The sequence below is a fragment of the Protopterus annectens genome, chromosome 12.part0, assembly GCF_019279795.1.
Source record: "Protopterus annectens isolate FY-2018-M chromosome 12.part0, PAN1.0, whole genome shotgun sequence".
Taxonomy (NCBI): Eukaryota; Metazoa; Chordata; order Ceratodontiformes; family Protopteridae; genus Protopterus; species Protopterus annectens.
In genome coordinates, this window is record NC_056746.1 from 673,732,271 (window position 1) to 673,755,195 (window position 22,925).

Consider the following 22,925-nt stretch of genomic DNA (forward strand, 5'->3'; position numbering starts at 1 on the left):
AAGAATCACAGGCCTAAAACAGATGCCCTATGCTTACCATCTAAACAACCTCCAGCTAGACTCTGTTGCATATTGTCTACTCAGAGGCGATCTCTGTTTAACATACAAGGCCATGTCAAACCCAAAGCTGTCAGACATGCTACACTTAAAGAAATCCCAATTCCTCAGAGCCACACACTCCAGGGATCTAAACCTTGTCATCACAATGAACAAAACATGCTGGAGGGATAGGTTCCTGACCCAGAGACTCACCAGACTCTGGAATAGACTGGCCATACATGTCAAGAAGAGTGCCTCTTTGTCCCTCTTCAAAAGAAACCTTGATGATTGGATGGAAGAGAGGAAATTCACCCCGGGGTTCACGTCAGTCACCCTGTTCGACAGGGGCCCAGGAAAGTAAATATTGTGGGAAGAAATAGCCAGGGAATTGTTATGGCTAGGCTTGTATAGGCCATAGGGCCAATATCCTAGTACCAACCTATGAACCTATGAACCTATGAACTGTGTTTTCTCTTAGAAACAGCTAGGAATTGGGAAGATTAGACAAAGTGTTTTCTGTGTTGAAATTATAACTTTGTTATGGTATTATTTTAAGTATTTCTCTGTGATCTCTGAACTCTTGACTAGCACTGTGTAGTAAGAAGCATTGTCTTGTTTTTTTATTATTTATTATTAAATATTTTTAAATCTTTCAACCGTGGCTGTTTTATGTAGAGTTAATTTAAGCTCTAGAGTACATTGCATGTATATAGTGATACTCTACCAAGTCAATGTAATAACCCTTGACTGTTCAGTCACACTTACCATTCAGATAATAATATTGCACAGTAATAATTGTACACCCTTTTAAGGGTCTTTGAGTAGCTGATAAATATTAGTGGGTGGTGGCAGTGATTTCTACCGTATAGTCTAGGTAAAAGGGGCACAGATGGAGAACCTGTGCCAGACTTCCCCAGGAGTGCGTGAGTGGTTGTATAAACTCTTATCTCCAAGTGTGTGTGTGTCAGCTACTTGGGCAGGGACATAAAACACTGGTTGGACAGAGAGGGTGCTGGAGGTTTTAGCTTGTCCACTAGGCTGAGATCTGGACCCCATAGCTGTGCCAGTGGGGAGTCTTATTGGGGACCTGGAGAGAAAGGAAGAAGCCAGCCCCAGACCGACTGTGATTTCTGTGGGCTCTTAAGGGAAATTGTACTTTACTGTGTGTGTATTTATCATCCTTTCCCTATATAGATGCCCCTCACTGGTGTTAGTGGTGAGGACTGAGGCTCCTTGATTGCTGGGCCAGTGCACAGGCATCACAGAAACAATGGAATATAGATTTGAGATAATTAAAATCTGAATATGCCTATGAACATAGCCTCTGGAAGGTCCTCAGAAAAGTTCAACTGTTTGCAAGATATTGGGTACAATAAAATCTCAAATACAAGTCATCATTAATAATAAAAGATAATTAATCCTGGACAGACTTCAACTTCAGTACTATGAGATCTCACCACAAGTATACTCTAGACTAGCTAAGAAATGCAGGCAGAAGGTAAAGGACAATACTTCCCTGTTTTTGTATCCAACAATACATCTAGTGAAGCTTCCTCCATAAAGGTTATCCTAAACAATTCTCAGGCTTATTATCAAGAAATCTATGGAGATTCCTCTACTTTTGAAAGTGATGATATTATGGACAACTCTATATTATACTACCTTCCTTTCCAACTTTACCCTCCCTTGATGCAGACCAACAGTAAGAGTTGATGCAACCCCAAACATTGCCAATAATATTATAGGTGATTAAAATATTGAACACCAATAAAGCACCAGGCACTGATGGCCTTATGCTGACATTTATAAAAAGCTCCCTTTTGCAGCTCTTAACTTATTATGGAATAAATGCAATTTAGTAAAGATGGAAGCATCAATTCCTCCTTCTTGGAAATAAACACTTTTGCCTCTATTATTTAAGCCCAGAAAAGACCCCACACACCCCTCTATTTATAAGCCCTTCTCCTTGTTAAATGCTGATAGCAAAAATTACATAGCCGTATGGGCCCTGAGTATATCCCCCTACTCCCATGTCTCATTCATCCTGATCAGGTGGGTTTTGTGAAAGGGGATCATCCCACGATCATATTCTTAGGGCTGCAGTCTAGCTGGAGCATGGGCATCTTCAATAATATTCAATGGCCAGATCTTGTTTAAGAACAGGAACATTTCTATTTTCCGCCCACTTTCATAGTCTCCATAATGGCAGTATACAGTTGATCCTGCTCAGTGGTCACAATGGGCCCATTCATTGTGTCACCCCTTGAAATCTTTTAAGTTGTCACACAGTGTTGCTCCTTAGTGCCCTTGCTGGTCATTATAATAATGGAACCTCTTGCTCAAGTATTAAGGGACACCCTAAAACCAGAAGCTGGGAATGCCCCCTCAGTTCAAATGGGGGGGGGGTATTACTATTTATGCAAATGACCTTTTATTGTTCTTTTCAAATCCTGAAAATAAATTAAGTGATTGCTGGAAGATCTTAAACACCTAACACCAGTTCTTATGGCATAAAGTAAATTATTTCAAATATACTTTGATACTAATCGGTACAAACATTCTCTCAGTGGTACAGGAAGGAGACTCTTCTTTTTAATCCACCCTCTTTCAGATATGTGGGGATATGACTAGCCATGTCTCCTAAGAACACTTGTAATAGAAATGCTAATATGATCCAAATGTTATTAGATCAAAGTTGCAGAAATTGAGAACATCGAATGTTCCTTTTGAGATCAAATTTTTGTTGTTCAAGATAATATTGTATCCTAAGATTTCTTATATTCTTCAATCTCGGCCAAGAAGAATTTCTCTTCATACCCTAAGAAAATGGGATGACAACCTGAGGAAATTCATATGGTCACCATCTATATCCAGAGGTAAAAAAAAACTTATATTATGCTTTGAACATGGAGGCCTTTATTTGCCTGAGCTAGTGAATGCTTATTTAGCAGCCATTCTAAAATTTTATATTGATATCTGCACCTCAGCACAACCTCACACTCAGTCAGTTTATTGATGAATAACCCATTTCCAGATCTTTTTCCAAAATACACATCAAAAATGACCCAGATAAACACTCAGATATCTTTTACTGTTCTTCATGGCTGCAGGGTTCCATTCTATGCACTCTTGAATAGCTGCATCATAATATCTAAACATGATTTTAATTGAACTTGTGCATGATCATGTGGATACTAGACCCTTCAGATATCCTTGCATACCTTCTCTTTCCTGTATGGTACATACCATCATTTCTCAATGGCCAAGAGTACCTTCCCTTGGAGGACATGGTAGGATCACAGTCTCTGTCTGTCAATTCAGGTTTATTCAAATAATACACTTAGCTCGTTTGAGGATCTAAAAGCTAGCTATGACATTCCCTGCAGTCATCAGCTATACTACTTACAGATAAACTCCATGTTTATTTCCAAAACTGCCACATTCCCAATCTCTGAAAAAAGTAAATTCATATCTTCCACAGCTACTTCTCACTGTAATGGACTTCAAACATCCTTCTGTTTTAATGACATCTGTATGTACACTAATAACTACACCGGCTCATAAATACTACAGTTTGCCGCAGGAATACAAACCCAGTCTCCCACTGGTAACATCCAGGGGGGAGATCTTGATAAGCAAATTACAAGGCTCTTTAAGCTTCCCATGAAAGCAACAACTTCAACTAGATGGAAGTTTTTTGCATAGAAATGCATGCATCGCTTCTTCTTAGCACAGGATAAAATTCCAGCACAATATATGGGTTATAATTCCCACATGCTAGAAATATATCTCAATACAGTACCTTCCTACATGGAAGCACATTTTTTGGGACTGTTCTCAATTGCAAACATTTTTTGACACATGTCTGGGAGAGAAAAACATGGTTTGCACTTCTAGAAGCCAAGGGACATCATTTAATACTACATGGGGTCCTTTTGGATTTACAAACCCTACACTACATCCTTAATTTGTTGGTTTTGACAGCTAAAACGGCAAACAGTCAGCAATGGAAATCACCAGTTATGCCACAGGTAACTGAGTGCTTTCATCTTATAAATAAAATCTATAAAATGGAAAAGATGATAGTAACATGTAAAGACAAACTATTCCAATTCTTAGTAAAATGGGATTCATAGTCTGATTTCATCTCTCAATAAAGTGTCTGACCTCCCCTTATATCTTATCTGATTTCTGCTTAGTCCTCCCTATCACATAAAGACAAACCCATTTAAAGTAGATTTTAGATATGTTGCCTTCTTTTGAGACACCCAGGACTATTAGTCCACAAAATGTATAGGTGAGCTCCTTCTTCTTTATCGTCTTCTTTATATTCAATAGTTGTTACATCTAGTTTGACCATAAGTGTTATTTGCTTTACACTATAGGCCACTGGATACAGAAGAGTCTTAGCTTATGTATCAGGTTTTGTTGATAGTTTCATTCTTTATAGCTTCTTCGATAACTTTGGTAAGACTGTTTACGATCTTCAGTCAGAATAATGTTGAACGTAACAGTAAATATTACTCTTGTTTGATGTCTAAATCAGTAATGGTATATTACCTTATAGTTTGCTTGTGCTTTTCAGTGCTAACAACTTGTATCGGAAGTGTTTTGATGTGCTAAACTGATAAACAGATTTAAACAAAAAACAGCAAACAAAAAAAAAAGAAGTTCAAAGGAAACAATACTAGTGAACTGTTAGTATTCTAAATAAAAATAAATGAACAGATAATTTATAATGTGCAAAATTGAAGAGGTAAGGTTTACAGGGGTCCATAGACATAAGCAATAAAATGAGGGGGTATAATAAGATTAGTAAGATTACAGAATGATAGATGTTTTGAGGGAAAACAAAATAAGAAGTTAACATTATTAGGAGTTTAATAACCATTACAGCTAAAGGCACTGCAGTATGAACAGAGCATGCTATTTCAGGAAGAGATAACACAAGTCGCTTGACTTAAGTGAGATGTTTTCAGTGGTTGCAGAATTTGGAAGAGAAGGAACTTATTTAGCCTTAGTGGTAATTATTCTCCTATGCAGTGGGCCATTGTTGAAAAACTGATCAGAGCTGTTGAGATTGTTTTTAAGCATTAATAAGAAGGGGGTGGATTTTAACTGGGATCACAGGTTAAAGGTGGTAGTCCATTTTGCTAATCTGCCTTGCGGAAAAGAAAAAAAAAACTTCATGGCTCAATCATTCATAGATTAAAAATGCTACTAATAATGTACAAATTTATACAATTTGCAGCCAGTTTCTTTAGATAGAAATGAGCAGCATTTTTATTTTGAGGGGGGTGATGTGATAAAATTGAAATGTTGCTGTTGCTGGTTTGAGGACATGATAGCTTCTTTTTGGAGGCAGTTGTTGCAACAATCAGGAGGAAGAGGTTAGAGGTTTTTTTAATCCTAAAAAAGAAGTTTGTTTATTGTTGACTTGGTCAAGTCAACATGATACTGGGAGTTAAGAGTCTTGTTCAGTCACACCCATACATATTTGAAGTTTGAAGAAGTTTCAATATGAACTTGCTTGTTGCACAAGATTTCCCCATTTCAAGGGACTGTATATGGCTTTTTGTGCCAGCCAACTAGAAAGTTGTGATAGATTATCTTTTGGTTATTTCTGATGATGGAATAAGAAGCCTTGACCCTATAAGTAACTATAACATCTGTATACAGGATGATTGGAATTTGTGTGAGCTCTTCTTGAAGTTTACTTATAAGCATTGATAATTACAGCAGTGCTAAGAACTATGTGGTACATCTTTGACTAGTAGGAAGTTTGGAAAGGTACTGGATCCAGTTTGAAATCCAAAATATCTCTTGCGCAAGAAAGCCTTGAACCACAGGAGCGCTTCTGAGCTGGCACTTTCTAAAACTAGAGAATTTGCAAGATTTGATGTACTTTGTCAGATGCTTTGGTGAGGTCAATAAAAAGTGGTTCAGTCCAGTTACCTTTATACATATTTTGAATGATATTGTCACTGAGGATACAAAAGGAGTGTCACAGTAATCCTTGTCCTTGACAGTACAGAGAGAGTAGGCTATTTTTAATGAATTCGGTGAGTTGATAAAAGACTAGCTTTTTTCATTCTGATGGTGAACAGAATGGATATTGATCTGAGATCTTTGATGTTATCTGGTTTGCAAAATTCTGGACCTGATTTGGTTATGGCTTACTTACATTCTGTTAGCATATTTTTAATGAAACTGAGTTTGTACAGGTAATGGAGGGTGGAGAGTACTGTGTTCTTTGCAAAACATGGATAACCTAAAGCAAAAAGACATCTGCTTCAGGCGGAGCATTGGCAGGGAGCTGGCCTATTAGCCTTCCAGTGCTATCTTCATTGTTTTGAAGTACAATGTGGAAGTATAAGGAGATGGTTCAGGCCAACAAGTTGAACATAATTTGGAAGTTGTGAGTTTAGGGGAAGTAAGTGAATGGAGGTATTGAAATAATAGAGATGGATGTTAGGAAGAATGGGAGGAAGGAGGGTTAGAGGATTTATGAGTGGCTTAAGGTATAGTATTTGCAGTCACTGTTAATGTGTAGAAATAGTTTTGTAAAAGTTGTTTTTGTGAAAAGTGCTTGTTTAGAGGTAACACTACAGCTGATGAATGTGATTTCTGTTGGAGTTTTGCAGAAGGTGGTAAAAAATGGTCTATTGAGTTATTGCTGGTAAGTGAGAATAACAGTTTGTTTTATTGCTTACATATAAGATTTGTAATTATTGTATTTGGCATTTATCATGATTTCTGGCAGCCTAATGACTTTTGTAACAATTATTTCTGCATGAGATCTAAAAGGATTTCTTGTGGGCTACTGACTTTGGTAGCAAAACATTAGTGTGTAAATGCTGATGTTCTCAGTCCACTTTAGAGCAATGTATTTAATTATATATAAGATTTAAATGTTTATTGTGTGGGTACTGAGTTTTGTAAAGAAAAGAGGTAATAGTGTGGGGCTATAGATATGATGACTGGGTCTTATTTATATGTGTAACAACTTGAGGAAGTTTATATAGTATGTGTTGGCTGCTTTAAGGGAAACAGTAACGTTTAGTGGATATTGGCAGTAGAGTAAAAAGGCAGGGAAGGGTGGGTAGTTGGGGGTTGGTGAATGGGTGTAGGAGATAGAAGTAGTGGGCTGCACCTCCCACAATAGCAGTAGGAAGTCATGCTGCACATGAGCAGTCTGTCTACAGCCTGAACAGGCTAGAAGTGAAAAGGTAAGTCAAAGTAAATAATTAATGAGACTATTGGACAACACTACAAATAAAGTACATGGTAAAACCTGGTGTTCTGTTTACCTTAAATACAAGAATGCATTTTGCAACCCCTGTCAGTACTATAAGCCTTTGTGGGATCACATCTGCATACTGCTATGTTCCAACTACAGTAATACACTCTGTGGACAATCATAACAAAATTAACATGTGTGGTGAATGAATATGAGATTTAACAGGATTTCTGTTAGCCTACTGACTTGTTAATAAGATCTCAGTTAATTATACATAACATCTTAAAAGGATTTCTTGTGAGTCATTGATATTGGTAACAGAAATATTATTCTGTAGATGTAGATGTTCTTAGTCAACTTAGAGTGATCTATTTAATTGTGTATAAGATTTAAATGCAAGTCTTGTGGAATACTGAGCTTTGTAAAAAGTGTAGTAATATATCCCAGTGCAATGTTAATTTACACTTAATGTTTCTGTACAGTTCCATATTTTTGCGCACCTTGGTCTTATCTTCCCCAGTGGTACAGCATCTCTCATAAATTTTTGTCACTTCCTGGGACACTGCTCCACACTCTAGTCTTTCCGGAATTTGTGCCTCCAGTATACTAGTATGCATCCACAAGCAGGGAGCCAAGATCAACCATCTAACAACTGACATTTGCCTCCTGTGTTGACTGTAATGGTAGGCATGTCAGGCTATCAGCTAGCAATGAAACCAGAAAAACCATAGCCAATTAAGAAGCACTTACATCTTTAGTGGTAGTCCTGCCCTAACTTGCATACTGATGTCATCATCTGAGACAATGTTTGCCATGAGGCATAGCTATTGATATGCCCAAGGGCAGTGATGCCTCCTAGCTATGTTGACAGAATCTAGTACAATCCCTGCTCACAGCCCTGAACACCAAGGGCTTTAGGAGTGGCTGCCTCAATCACTCACACATTCTGCACCACCAGATTGTCACAAACATTTTCCCTGCCTGTACCGCCAAGCATCTATGCTACTAGTTTAACTGAACCATAGAAAAGGCATTATAGATCTACATCATTGGTGCATGCTAGTGTACGTTTAATATGTGCATGTACAGCTGCACCCTGCAATGTGATTCTAGTGCTATCTGTTCCAGGGACTTAAACATGGCCTGCAACTTAAATAGAACATGCTGAAGGGACAGATTTATCTCCCAGTGACTGCCATGTCTTTGGAGCAGGCTACCAATTCATGTGAAACAGAGCACCTCTATGACACTGTTCAAGAGTAACCTGGACGAGTGGCTTGGACACTGTAAATTCTTACCAGGTATAATGCCCACAACCCTTCTGGACATGGGCAACCATCACTAAATGCAATCTTGGGTATTGACTAGTACTTCTACAGTATTACATTGGGTTGAAATGGCTCGGCTTAACATGATCTCCGGGTCAATAGCCTGGTAATCTCCTATGATCCTAAGATCCAGTGCAGTAATAAACCTTAGATTTATTAGTGCACTATTACCATGTGGGTAAATATGTTTACAGTACAGTAATGTATTTTCCAGAATGTTTAGTGTACCATTAAAATGTTGGCAAACAGTGTGTACAATGTTGTGGCTTCCTGATATATACACCCTACCTGACTGCATAGAGCACTGTAGCCATTCATTTTGATGAGTCCTGTGCCCCAGTAATGTAAAAATCCTCCTGAACAGCTAGCACACTAATATAATATCATACACTGATGTACACTGCTATGTGCTCCAGTACAGTAAATACACGCCCCAGAACAAATAATGCACCATACATCCTCTGACTGCAATGTAATTAACATGAACAGTTAAACAAGAAACAAGTGCCAGAAAGGGATACTGGCCAAGAGAGTTCTAGTTATTGTAAGTAGAAATGTGAAGTAGATGCAAATGGAGTGGGTGAGAGAAAAATTAAGGGAAGATTTAAAATAGACGATGAGATAATATCATTCAAAATGGGACAGGAGAATGATGGAGGTAGTGAAAGTAAGTAAAGTAGAAATTAGAAGAAGTGAATCGATGTTGAAAAATAAAAAGTGAACCATGCATGATGATTGCACAATGTGTATTATCAGGGGACATGAAAAATAAAGAATAAAGAATAAAGAAAATACTTTAACAATATAACTCTGACCAGTCACATTTATTTTTATTTATGTTTTATTTTACATTTGTTGACCAGAATAGTCCAACTGGATACATGTCCTTTTTCAATGGTAGCCTGGGGAGAAAAGCTCTAAACATACATACAGAAAGATCAAACATACATACAAAAATAAGTTCAATATACATATGAAGGACAGATTAAAGACTCAAGTTCAGACATGCTAGTTATACAATCTCTCACAATTAATATTTCATATAGTTATAGACTAACAAATTAATACATAACTAGGGTTAGAAGAAATAAATATTTAGCACACAATGATGGAGAAGGAATTAGTCAGGATTGGAACAGGGACATAACCAATTTGATTTAAAATACTGCTTGAGACTCTTTTTGAATTTAGTAAGAGAAGATTCAAGAGTGAGGTCAGTTGGGATTGAGTTCCAAATTTTGCCAACAGAGTTGGCAAACAGAGAGTTTCTGGCTGAGTTATTGGGTATGTATGTTTGAACCAGCAATTTGTTGGATGAGCAAAGTGGACTACGGTTACTATACAGTTTGATAATGTTTTTAAGTGCAGGTGTATTTTTAGGTTGATTAAGAACTTTATGTGCCATTATAAGTTGGTTGTACTGGAGTAGGCTATTAAGTTCAAGCCATCAAAGATAATTTAGGTGATGACAGTGGTGCGTCCTATAGGGCAGGCCAGTGGCAAATCTGGAATGTGATTGTAGCACCTGGGCAGCCTACTGAGATCAGATTTGTTCAGATTAGTAAGTAAAGGGGAAGCATAAAGTAGGCTGGAGAGTAGATGAGAGCGGGCAATAGCAGTTTTAGCAGGTGGGATTAGGAAAGGTTTAATCTTATATAGTCAGACAAGTTTTTTGTTTATGGTTTTAATAGTTTGGTTGACGTGCATATCAAATTTTCCATATCAAATTTAAGGTTATTATCCAGGATTACACCTACAAATTTTGAATAGGCCTCTGGTGAGATAATGGTGGCATTTTTAGATTTTATGGTAAAGGATAGTGAGGAGGACCTATGTATGGGGGAGGAAAGACGCATCTTAGTTTTATTAGGATTTAAGATCAGACGCTGATCAGAGAGCCAATTTTTAACTGTATTCAAAGTATTCTGTGTTAATGTCAGAAGAATTGATTGGGTGGTGGCTGAGCAAATCAGTGTGGAGTCATCCACATAATTTTTCTATCACTTATTCTGCTATGTGGAGTGAGAGAAAATATGGAAGGGAATCATAGGGAGTGTAAAGAGGAAAAGAGAAAAATAATTATGACTTTTTCTGTCTCATCTTCATTTTCTTCCTATCAGTTTGTTGAAGATAAATACCTACAGTGCCATCATCCCATCTTTGATCATACTTATTTTATATATATATATATATATATATATATATATATATATATATATATATATACATATATAGATAGATAGATATTAAATGAAACAAATAATGAAATCCTGAATCTACAGGCAGCATTAATATTCTTCATGTGCATTTTGTTTAATTTTATTGGACTATATGTTTAGTAAGTAGGATAAAGTTTAAGAGAATTTAATCAGGCTAGGAAATATCTGATTCCCAGAAAAGGATTGCATGCTATATACTTTTTACATATTAACTTGAATATATTTCACTTAGGTATGAAATGCTTACTGCCTTATATTGATTTTCTTTAATTTCTTACACCATTACTTATTAAACCCTCTGTTGATGATATTATTAATAATATGTAACTCTTATCCAGCTGCTTTATATCTTTGAAAACAATTTTCTACAATTTATGTCCAATTATATTCTCTTCCTTCAAATGAAGAAAATAGGTGTTGTACTACTTTGGAAAGAACAATTGTTTTCCTGAAATGTGTACACTTTAAAGGATATTTCAGCATGCTTTCAATTAATCTTTTAGACTTTCAGAATACAGTATGTTCAGTTCCAAAATAGAATATGTTCAGTAACTTATAATTCCCCAAAATATTAGATATTATGAAAGAACAGATTATTATAACAGAGGATTTTAGACATGAAATATAAATCAGATAAAAGAGAGCCAAGAATTCCAACTGCAACAAAAGTCTTAAAATTGGTCTCATAATTTAAATTTAAACAATATAATAGACAGCAAAGATGAGGATTCTTTATTTTATACTCACTATTCTTATTTATGGTACCCAGATGGTTTCAGTTCTAATAATTTTATTTCTAAACTCTATTCATTTGAGAATGTTGCATATATCACTTTTGTCAAATTCCCTCCTATTTAATGAAACATGAGGACTTTAAGAAATGTATTTTAATGACTCAAACTTTTTTCCAGATAAATTAAAAGAAGAATGTTATGTGATTCATAAAATGCTTATTATATGGTAAATGATCTACTAAGTGCAAAAATAAATCAAATATTTGGGCAAACAGTTTGTAGACAGTAAAAATAATTTGCATGTAGAAAAAATTAATATACAGGAAAGAAAAGCAGTATATTCAGAGATTATACCTTCAATAAAGAAAAAACCCAGCAAGTCCTCGATTATAAAATGGATAAAGCAATGGCAAAAATAAAACATAAAGTTACTGTTAATCCTCACAAGGATTTAAAGATAAATAAGATGATCTAAATTGCTTATTAAACACAAGCTATGGTCATTCTACCAAAAACAATGTATGGTCTTACAAACAAGATATTTTTAATAATATTAAACTTTTTCTTGATACTTCAGACTGACATCAATAAATTTAAACTAACACAAATTGAGCAAAACAACCACTAATACTTAAATTAGAAGAAATAAAAAGTCTGAAAGACAAACCTTGGTAGTGATGGTTTGCTCTCAGAAATACATGAATCATGCTCCCATATGATTCACAATATTGACAATACGTACTTAAAGCATTATTGCAAATCAAACTACTCATCCTTCCTGGTAATATTATATTGGGATTCCAATACCAAAATACTCTAATGATTGAAGTTCACTATTAAATATGATCATAATTTTTTATATCTACAACAAAAGTCATAATCCAAAATTTAACTTCCTCTCAAATGTATAATGAGCAGATGAGATTCATATGAAAAATTAAACTCAATACAACATAAATATTAATTATTCTAAGGAAAACAATTTAAATAGTCTTAAAATTTAAAGACCATCTGATTCAGCTGACTAGTCTCTAGTATCTATTAAGGTTACCAGTAAATATATTTCTCATCTATAGATATTTTAAAAAATCACTATCTTGATTCTTGAATACATAAAAATAGGTTCATATTTTTTAAGGAAAAGTATTATTGCTAAAGGTAAAAAACATGGGTATCTATTATTCCCTTTGTTTTTTTATCTTCATCAATAGAACTATTAATAAATTACACTAAATTAATTTCTTTTAATTAATTTCTAATATTAAAGATTTCAAAGTTGAGATTAACTTAGAAAATAAACTATCATTATCATTATTCACAGAAGATTTACAACTGTCAAATAAGCCATTATTGATACATATTTTATAACCTAATGGGGTTTTCAATTAAAGATTTAATAATAATAAAACCAATGCTTCATCTTTATAAATCAATCAAAAATTAAACCCTGGCATATTATAACTGAGACTGCCAATACTGAAAAGTATAAGGTAATTATTACGAGCATGCTGCAAATTTTTAACAAAAAAAATATAAATCAAAATGTACTTTACTTTTGAAGACAGAGTATTGCTTATTAACATATTTTATTATCTATTAGGGCAGCACAGTGGTGCAGTGGATAGTGTTGTTGCCTGACAGCAAGAGGTTCCCTGGTTTGATTCTCAGCTGGGGTGCCTTCTGTCTGGAGTCTGCATGTGTTTGTGTGGGTTTCATCTGGGTGCTCAGGTTTCTTCCCACATTCCAAAGACATACAATAGATTGATTGGATACTCTAAATTGGCTATAGGTGTAAATGTACATGAGAGTATGTGGTGCGGATTAACTACCATGGCAGGGCTAGCCATCTTGCAGTGTAAACATTGACTCTAGATGACTGGCACTTTTGAAGTGATACCTCAACCCTATCTGTAAAAATGAGAAAAAGGGGTTGTGGATGGAGAGAGGTATGGATATTTCATTGTCTAAGTTATCATGTATTTTTATAAGAATTTCATCTCCTTAAACCATTATATTAATTTAATCACCAGAATTTGTAAACTGTTTATAGTATCCTTCTAAAACTAAAACTGCTTTAAAACATATGAGGTCATGGGAAAATAAGAAATCTTTTTTTTTCAGCTATTGAAACCTCCATTCTAGCATGTTTGATCAAATACATAGTTTGTTGCTTAGATTTCTCATATGAATCTATTTGGAAGCACATACAGCTTTAGTTAAAGCTGCCAAATGCAAAGTTCAGCAATCACTGTACATTCAAGACAATAATAAAATGATTTATGTAATGGAAAATCATGTTCAATATTCCATTTATTCCAATGCACCCAAATATATTGCAGCTATCTTAAACTTCTTCAAAACAATAGTCATATAACAAATTGTTTAAAATTTTGAAATGTTATTCTCTTTTCCTGTAATACTATATAGGATTATATTTATGCAAGCAACAATATAAAAGAAGAGAAATGAAATTTAGCAGGTCTCACATTTTGGACTACTTGTTTAACAAAGTCAACGGCTTACACCTTGAACATATACTGATTTGTTAATATTCAATACTTAAGTAAGTTTTTAATTTATAGAGATTGTGTTATTCCACTGCCAGAGAAATTAAGAATTCTTACTCTTTGAAAGCTGATGGTAAATAAGCACAATATAATTAAATCAGTTCCATCAACACTTTAAAGTATTCTGTATACATTGTTTTTTCCTTACTCTCACTGGAAAGTTAGTATTAATTGCAGATTCCCACATGAGAATCATAATCATAATAAAAATGACATTAAAAAGTTCTGCTATCATATGCTTATGAAATCAACCTATTTCCAAGAAAAACCAAAATAATGATTCATGCTGGAGATATGTAAGTCAACTGAAAGGAGATTGATGTTCATATACTATTTCCCTATAAATGAATTACTAAGCTTTGGCAAGATATTGAAAGTTTTACATAAGCTCTTTGGTTTGAAAATGTTGGAAAATCTAAATATCTAGTGTTGTTCAAAACTGCCATAGAAAGCTGTGTAACTGGATCACTGTCATTTCGCTGAAAATCCATTTTTGCCGAAAATGTCTGACACTGGGTCCAAATGGTCAAAAATCCATTTCGCCGAAAATAGTACTGTCAGTGTATATGCCTTTTACTCCAACTGCAGTGCGATCTCAGAGAGAAAATATTAAAGTGGGGGTGGGTGGCATAGCCCCCCACCTAGTACAGTTTAATATTGTCTAGTATTGTTTTATATTGTCTAGTCCCTTTTAAAAGGGTAAGTAAGTAGTTTATAACCTGAGAAGGTGGGGGCTACACCCCCCACACCCCCCACATTAATATTCTCACTCTGAGATTGCACTACAGTGGGGGAAAAGGTCATATATACTGTCAGTGCTATTTTCGGAGAAATGGGTTTTCGGTGATTTGGACCCTATGTCAGAAATTTTCGGCGGAATGAATTTTCGGCGAAATGTCATAGACCCATGTAACTACATCTCAAAGGCCTATTTTAGAGTGTTTGATAGCTTTACCAAGGAAAATCATTACTAGGAATTCAAACAAAATGCAACCTTCCACGTTTCAAGATTGTAGAGATAGCTTTTTTTTATATGTAAAGAAATAAATACAATAATACATTCTAAAAGCAATAAAATTAATTATAAATACAGAACCAACTTAGAATAGCATATTGGAAATATAATTTACTCTAAAAGTTCAGAAAAAAGTACTTTTAACATATAGCACAGTTTATTTTACATAAGCATATGTTTACATCTGCATAAGTGCCATTAGATTTGTTTATAGATGATTTTCATGTTCCCAAGTTTGCATTTACATATGCTTCTTTATTAGATATGAGTATTAACTTTTTTCTTGTCTAAAACCAGTTTTCGGTTTGGTTGTTTTCTGTATTCTAATAGAGTAAATAATTTATTGGTGTAAATAGAGCTTATAAAGAATATATAAATTATTTTAATGAGGTTATAGTTTATTGTACTCTAAATATTGCTAAATTAAGAAATGAAATAAGTAAAAGATATCGAGTGATCAAGCCAACATTCTAAATACTTATAGACCTGTACTGTATATATAAAAGCTGACACTATTCTGTCCCTTTTTTGCAAAAACTCTCTGTATTCATGACAAGTATTTTTATGTCTGACAAAAAAGTATAGACTAAGTATTGCTCACGTTGACCTGCACACTAATTTATAACATTCTTAACATAGTTTGGCCAGATCCATTGGTAATTTCTTTGAGATTCAGTGGCTGAATAATTAGATTAGAAGAGGACAAAATACAGATCCTTGTGGGAATTACAATTGACTAGAATGTGTTGATGAAATTTCTGGACTAAAGCTACATAAATAGCTGCTTCTCTATTGATGAATGTAAAGCACATAGGCTTAGATACACATTTATGTAGTAAACTAAGTCAGAATCTTTTGCTATGTCTACAAAAGCAACACTTCCTAGTCACACATTGCACTCAGGATGTTATTTGTTGGATGGAGGACAGTTACTGTACTATTCCCTACTGATATGTAATTTATATGCACCACAATGAGCTCATATTTGGTTGACTACTGCCTTTTTTACAGTAGCTTGGTTAGATGAGAGGTTAGTAAAATTGTTCTGCAGGAGATGACACTTGGCTGGGCTCTTCATTGGTAATGTAATCATAATATGAGGCTTCCATTGGTCTGGAAAAATGTGTGTTTCTAGTGAGTCCTTTTAATATACCTCTTGGAATCAGCAATAAATATGTCATGAGCCCTTATAACTTTACAATACTAGATACCAGAGTTTGACTTTCCATAACTACCTGTATACCACAGCCATTTATTTCTGCTGTTTGTACTGAAGCCAAAACCATCCGCTGCTTTATTACTTTGCCGGCATTCATGCAGTTGCACCGGGGAAACATTCAGCTGCCTGGGGTAGTCTGCAAAAGTTCTAGCCACTTTATTGGGCAATGCTATGACTTGACCATTTCCTGCAGGAAATTAGTTTGTGATTGCATTATTTTGCTGTTAAGCTGTTTCTTTCAAGAAAAGCTTACTGTTTACCATTAAAGCAAGCTGACACTGCTGTAGTTGTGCGTGTGTGCGTGTGTGCTTTTTTTTCTCCACAGGTAGTAGGTTTTAGAGATTTCTTGTGGTACATAATGGTCATACTCACTAGGGGTAGCAATAAGTTGATAACTTTGTGCATTTTTAAGCTCCCTTTCATCAGCAATAGCGTATCTTTCTGTTTTAATAAGATGAACACTAGGAATGGCCAAGATATGTCTCATCCAGCAATGACAGTATATTTTTTGTTACGGAAGTATGGTATCAAGAAAACAGTCATAGGCAGTACTACAGTTATTTTGATTGGTAAGACATGGCTAGTCAGTGTTGACTCAGGTATTCCATAGTTGATCTTATGCATATTTTAATCATTAAGGGAGTTTTGCTGAGGAGGTTGTTGAAATAAGGCAGTAGTTCTCCAAAACAGGCTTCAAAAGCAGTTTAGAGAGTTTGTACAATTTTAATCAAATAGGGCATGAATTTTTGTGAATGGGCTATGCTATGTTGGCTAAGCAACTGAAATTATAATCACTCATAGTACCACAGAGATATTTTGCTGTAGCTATTGCTAAACATATAAATACTTTCTGCAAACAAATAAATCAAAAACAGCCCAGAAGTTGAAAATGTTAAAACACAGGTGCCAGTAGGAAGGTAGCTGGAATAAAGAAGCTGAACCACAACAAAGTAAAATTTTCTTTTTTAATACAAAATGGTGAGCGCTTTCGCAATGGTAACCATTGCTTCTTTAGACAGTTCATTCAAACAGCAACAGCACTTAAACACTTTAATTCATTGCTAGAACAACCAATCCTACCACTCAAAGTTAATTCAGCACTCAGCAATCAATTAATTACTATGGTTACGTTTTGCCCTTAGTTAATTGCTGAAGTCAGAAAAACTGTTTAAAAACCACATGCACAAAATGTAAAGACAAGAACATGTGGATAAATATAAATAAAATACATAAAAAGTCAGTGAATAAATACATATACTCATGTTCCCCATTTAGTAACTACTTATGTGCATAGATATAAGCATAAAAATATATATAAAAATATATATAAAAGTATAAGCAGTGCACACTCAACAACTTAATGAATACATATATTCTGCCTAATAAATGCACATTATCCACCTAGTAAATACATATGCTTTAATACATACAGCTCTACAAATGCTTGTCTTTAATGATATCTATGCTAGAAGCAGCTCAAGAAATACTGTCATATTGATCCAAAGCCCTGCATGTGTTTATGTAGTCTTCCCTTGTTAAAATAGTATTATTTTTTTATTTTATTTTAACCTTCTAGATTTTAGCACTGGCTTCAATGGAACACTATCATTCAAACCCAAACCTCTATGTGCTCCAAAATGCAAAATCCATTTTACTTCCAAATTTTCAGTAGTATTGATTATGTCCCCCATCCTATTGCTGACATTCTGAATGTGTAAAACCTGAAACAAAAATATATGGTCACCCCCCCCCCCCCTTATCCAATGTATGCTTAGCCAAAGCACTATAGAGTTGTCCTTTTCTAGTGCAGTAAAGGTGATCTCTTATCTGTTCCCTAAGGTGAGGGTTAGTTTTGCCAACATAGAAATGGAAACATGTTGTGCAGTGAGCTACATACACTACATTCTTAGTATTGCAATCAGCAGAATTCCTAAGCTTTCTGTTTTAGGTTTTACACATTCAGAAAGTCAGCAATAGGATGGGGGACATAGTCAATACTACTGAAAATATGGAAGTAAAATGGATTTTGCGTTTAGGAGCATATAGAGGTTTGGGTTTGAATGATAGTGTTCCATTGAAGCCAGTGCTAAAATCTAGAGGGTTAAAATAAAATAAAAAATAATACTATTTTAACAAGAGAAGACTACATAAACACATGCAGAGCTTTGGGTCAATATGACAGTATTTCATGAGCTGTTTTTAGCATAGATATCATCAAAGACAAGCATTTGTTGAGATGTATGTATTAAAGCACATTTATTTACTAGGTGGATAACGTGCATTTATTAGGCAGAATATATGTATTCGTTAAGTTGTTGAGTGTGTACTGCTTATATTTTTATAGATATTTTTATGCTTATATCTATGCACATAAGTAGTTACTAAATGGGAACATGAGTATATGTATTTATTCATTGACTTTTATGTATTTTATTTATATTTATCCATATGTTCTTGTCTTTCCATTTTGTGCATGTGGTTTTTAAACAGAGTTTTTCTGACTTCAGCAATTAACTAAAGGCAAAACGTAACCATAGTAATTAATTGATTGCTAAGTGCTGAATTAACTTTCAGTGGTAGGATTGGTTGTTCTAGTAATGAATTAAAGTATTTAAGTACTGTTGCTGTTTGAATTAACTGTCTGAAGAAACAATGGTTACCATTGCGAAAGCGCTCACCATTTTATATTAAAAAGAAGATTTTACTTTGTCGTGGTTCAGCTTCTTTATTCCAGCTACCTTCCTACTGGGCACCTGTGTTTTAACATATAAATACTTTCTGTTGAAATGCAAAACATGATAAAACAGATGAAAATGTAGCACAATGAAAATATATATCAATGAATATAACATGAAAATATAGTACAAAACCAAAGTTAGTACTTTCCAATGGTATTAAAGCACTGTGAAATTACTTGCATTGCCACAAGTCATCTGTTACAGAACATTAAAATTCCATTCCTAATCCTTGTATCTCTGAATTTAACATGATAAAACAGAGAAAACACTGCCTATATTTCTATTAAATGCACCCACACTTCCTCTAGATAGCGAATGGCACACGTGCAAATATCATCAACAACCAGTATAGCCATAAAAACTAAAAAGTAAACCACAACTAATAACGATCCTACACTCTAATACTAAAAGTGCTGTGAACATGGCAATGTGTGTTACACATAGATACAATACATCAGAAAGAACACAAAACCCACTTCTGCTTCCTGCATTCAAAATAGTGACATTAAACATAAGAAAATAGTAAAGGCTCCCCCTGGGCCCTCTACATATGTATACTAACTCTACTCTCATATGACAAAGAGAAGCTGCTATAGTCAATGAAACATAACTTAACTATAGTGCACATTCACAAACTGATAAATCCAAAAGTCATTCACTGCAAAACATTTTTTTGCTGAATGGGGATTCAGTAAAAATATGACTCCTGTTTTGCCACATTGAGATTTTACTGCAAAATAAAGTCACCTAGCAGTAAAGCATTTTGACACTTTATACAGGTTAGAATTACTTGAGAATACTGTTAAGTGCTTTAGGCAAATCTAGAGATATGAGGTAAAGAAGTCCAAATGTCACTTTTTACTTTCTACCAAGGAGGCATTAACATGCTAACAAGTCTGGAGCATGGTCAGTGTTGCTTGTTAAGCAAATAATGAGTGAGCTCTGTACTCTTTGAGTACTATCATTAGTCCACCACTGATTTTCTTTGTCATTAGCTGGCCCTAATAGACACAGCCCACATTCTATATAGTGGGTGGGAGAAAGTCCTTGGCTTTTAGTCATGTATTAGTTATCACAGTAGGTCAGGGATTACTAAAGCAAGACAGACTTCCAGTGGCGTAAATTATTTTCATATTGCAATCACTAACAGTAGTTAATAGAAGATCATCTTTCTTGTTATTACTACTAAGAATTTAGTAAATGACTAATTAGTATTAGTAAAACTTTATATTAGTGAATTACTTAAAATCTGATACAGCGTGAATGTTGGATAGCAGTGTATTTTAGCTACGACAGATATTCATATTACTTGATATGGTTTAAGTCATAGGGTAGTTTAAAACATTATATGTTTGTTCGAAAGTTCAGTAAATACAAGGAAGTTAAGCTTTTAAAAAGTGCAATGCCACTTTAAGTGACATTTATGGGTTTTTAAGTTGTGGTTGTAAATTTAAGCACATGGGCCACAGGTAAGTAGTGAAAGGAAATGATTGGGCTAGACTTCCACACTGTGCACGAGTCTTTCTACTAATAGAAATGTCTGAAACTGTTCAAAGAAGAAGTAAGTTCTGTAATTGTCAAAAGTTTCAGTACACAAGCATTTACTGGTAGTTGCTTTGCAGTACTTGGCTCTAATCAATTCCTTCAGCTGCCCCTTGACTTTAAAGTCACCTGTAAGGTCATCCACATGTCCTTGTGAGTATTAACCAGTTAAATAAGAAAATGATAAAAAAAAAAGTTAAGTCAAACTGCCTGTAAATAATGGGATAAAAAACCACAATACAGTGTGGTGACCAGCAATTCTCTTCAACAGAGAACTAGGACTGACTGATCCCATCTAAGATACATACAAGAGAAACTGAAACCTCCGTTTACAAAGAATCAGGAAGATAATAACAGGGTATGGTTCATATGCGTAGAGGGCATTGCAGTCTCATAGTGTTTCATACTGCTTCTTTTTTTCTAAAATTGTATCTGAACCAGAAATCCTTCATTTGGCAAAATATGTTAAATGCAGATATATATAGATCTACTTTAAAATTTCGAATGCCCACTTGACTGAACCACAAAATATCAAGAGGAGAATATCGAAAATTCAAGAAAGTCCAAAAGATATATGGAGAAGGAAATGGTAATTCTGTGTTGTAATGTGTCTTGAAGAAGGTATATGGTATTTGGTGAAAGAGTCTACTGTCACATTAAGGTGTTGTGTTGAGGACATTGAGATGTGCTAGAAATAACATTGAAGTTGCTCGTTTAAGTGGAGATGTGTTTAGAGTTTAACCAGTAAAATAGGAAAAGAATAGGGAATAATTTACAGGTAAGTTTTGGATTTAGAATGGAAAGATAATGTTGTTTGATGCAAATCCATAGTGGTTGAAGCATGGTGTCCCCGTACTTTACCATTGTCTGAAATTTAGTGTGATCTCAGAGTTGGTATATTTTCTGAAATGTAGTGTGATCTTGGAGTTGGTAAATTTAATTTGTGGGGGCAGCCCTCCTGCAAAAGTGCTGTAGGTACGAAAAAATAGTTGTAGTTTTGGCTTCGTCTAGATTAGGGAGGTATCATTTGCTTTGTTATGTTCGATGTTCTGTGAGTCAATTTTGTGAAGTTTCAGGTATTTGACTGTTCTTGTTTTTGGTGTCGATATTTTGTGGTTCAGTCAAATGCGCATTTGAAATTTGAAAGTCAATCCATATATATATATATATATATATATATATATATATATATATATATATATATATATATATATATATATATATATATATATATATATATATATATATATATATATATATATATATATATATATATATATATATATATATATATATATATATATATATATATGTATATATATATATATATATATATATATATATATATATATATATATACACACATGCATATGACTGAGCGACCAATAGTCGAATTGCGGTTTCCCCGAACCTATATGTCGAATCTCCAGGTGTCGAACGGTCGGAATGTCGTACAAAATTCTGAATTCTACATTTCCGACTGCTCTACCACCTAAACAAGCACTGCCATTGGTCATAAAAGGGGGATAGTTTGCGTTTCGGTAACATGGTAACATTGTGATTGCACATATGCGAATTCGCTGACCTGCAGTCGAACAATTTCCAATCGGCCATCTGCCATTTATTCAAATGCATGTATTTATATATATATATATATATATATATATATATATATATATATATATATATATATATATATATATATATATATATATATATATATATATATATATAGGTCTACCTGATAATGCCGAAAGTCCACAATGCCGACGACGAGAACACCGACACTGGAAGATCGACAACAGAGATAATCGACGATTGAAAATCCCGATGCTGAGAACACTGACATGTTAAGGTAAGTGCGCGATAGTGACAGACTGTAGGGTTAGGGGTGGATTAAGTGAGTTAGGGTTAGGGCGCAGGTCAGGTGATTGTGCGATAGTGTCAGACTGTAGGATTAGGGATGGTTTAAGTGAGTTAGGGTTAGGGTGCGGGTTAGGTGAGTGTGCAATAGTGACAGACCTTAGGGTTAGGGTTTGGGTTAAGGTTAGTGCATAGATAGTTGTGTATGTAAGGTTTAGTGTAGGTTTGTAAGGATTTTGGTGTACTTTTGCTGTGTGTGTGCTTTTTGGACAGGGGATTTTGTTTTGTTTGTTGATTGTCGGGATTGTGGTTTGTCGGGCATGTGAAGTTTCATGTTTTTGAACTTTCATTTTTGTGGCGTCGTTGATTTCGTTGTCGGTGTTTTAGCATGTCGGTGTTATCAGGTACACCCATATATATA

At 34.6% G+C, this 22,925-nt stretch overlaps 1 protein-coding gene across 1 annotated transcript in view; it reads left to right on the plus strand.

Annotated features, from left to right (window-relative positions):
- LOC122816777 (cytochrome P450 2K1-like) overlaps positions 1–22,925 on the plus strand; it is a 397,116-nt gene that overhangs the window by 373,067 nt on the left and 1,124 nt on the right. The gene's annotated exons all lie outside the window — the stretch shown is intronic.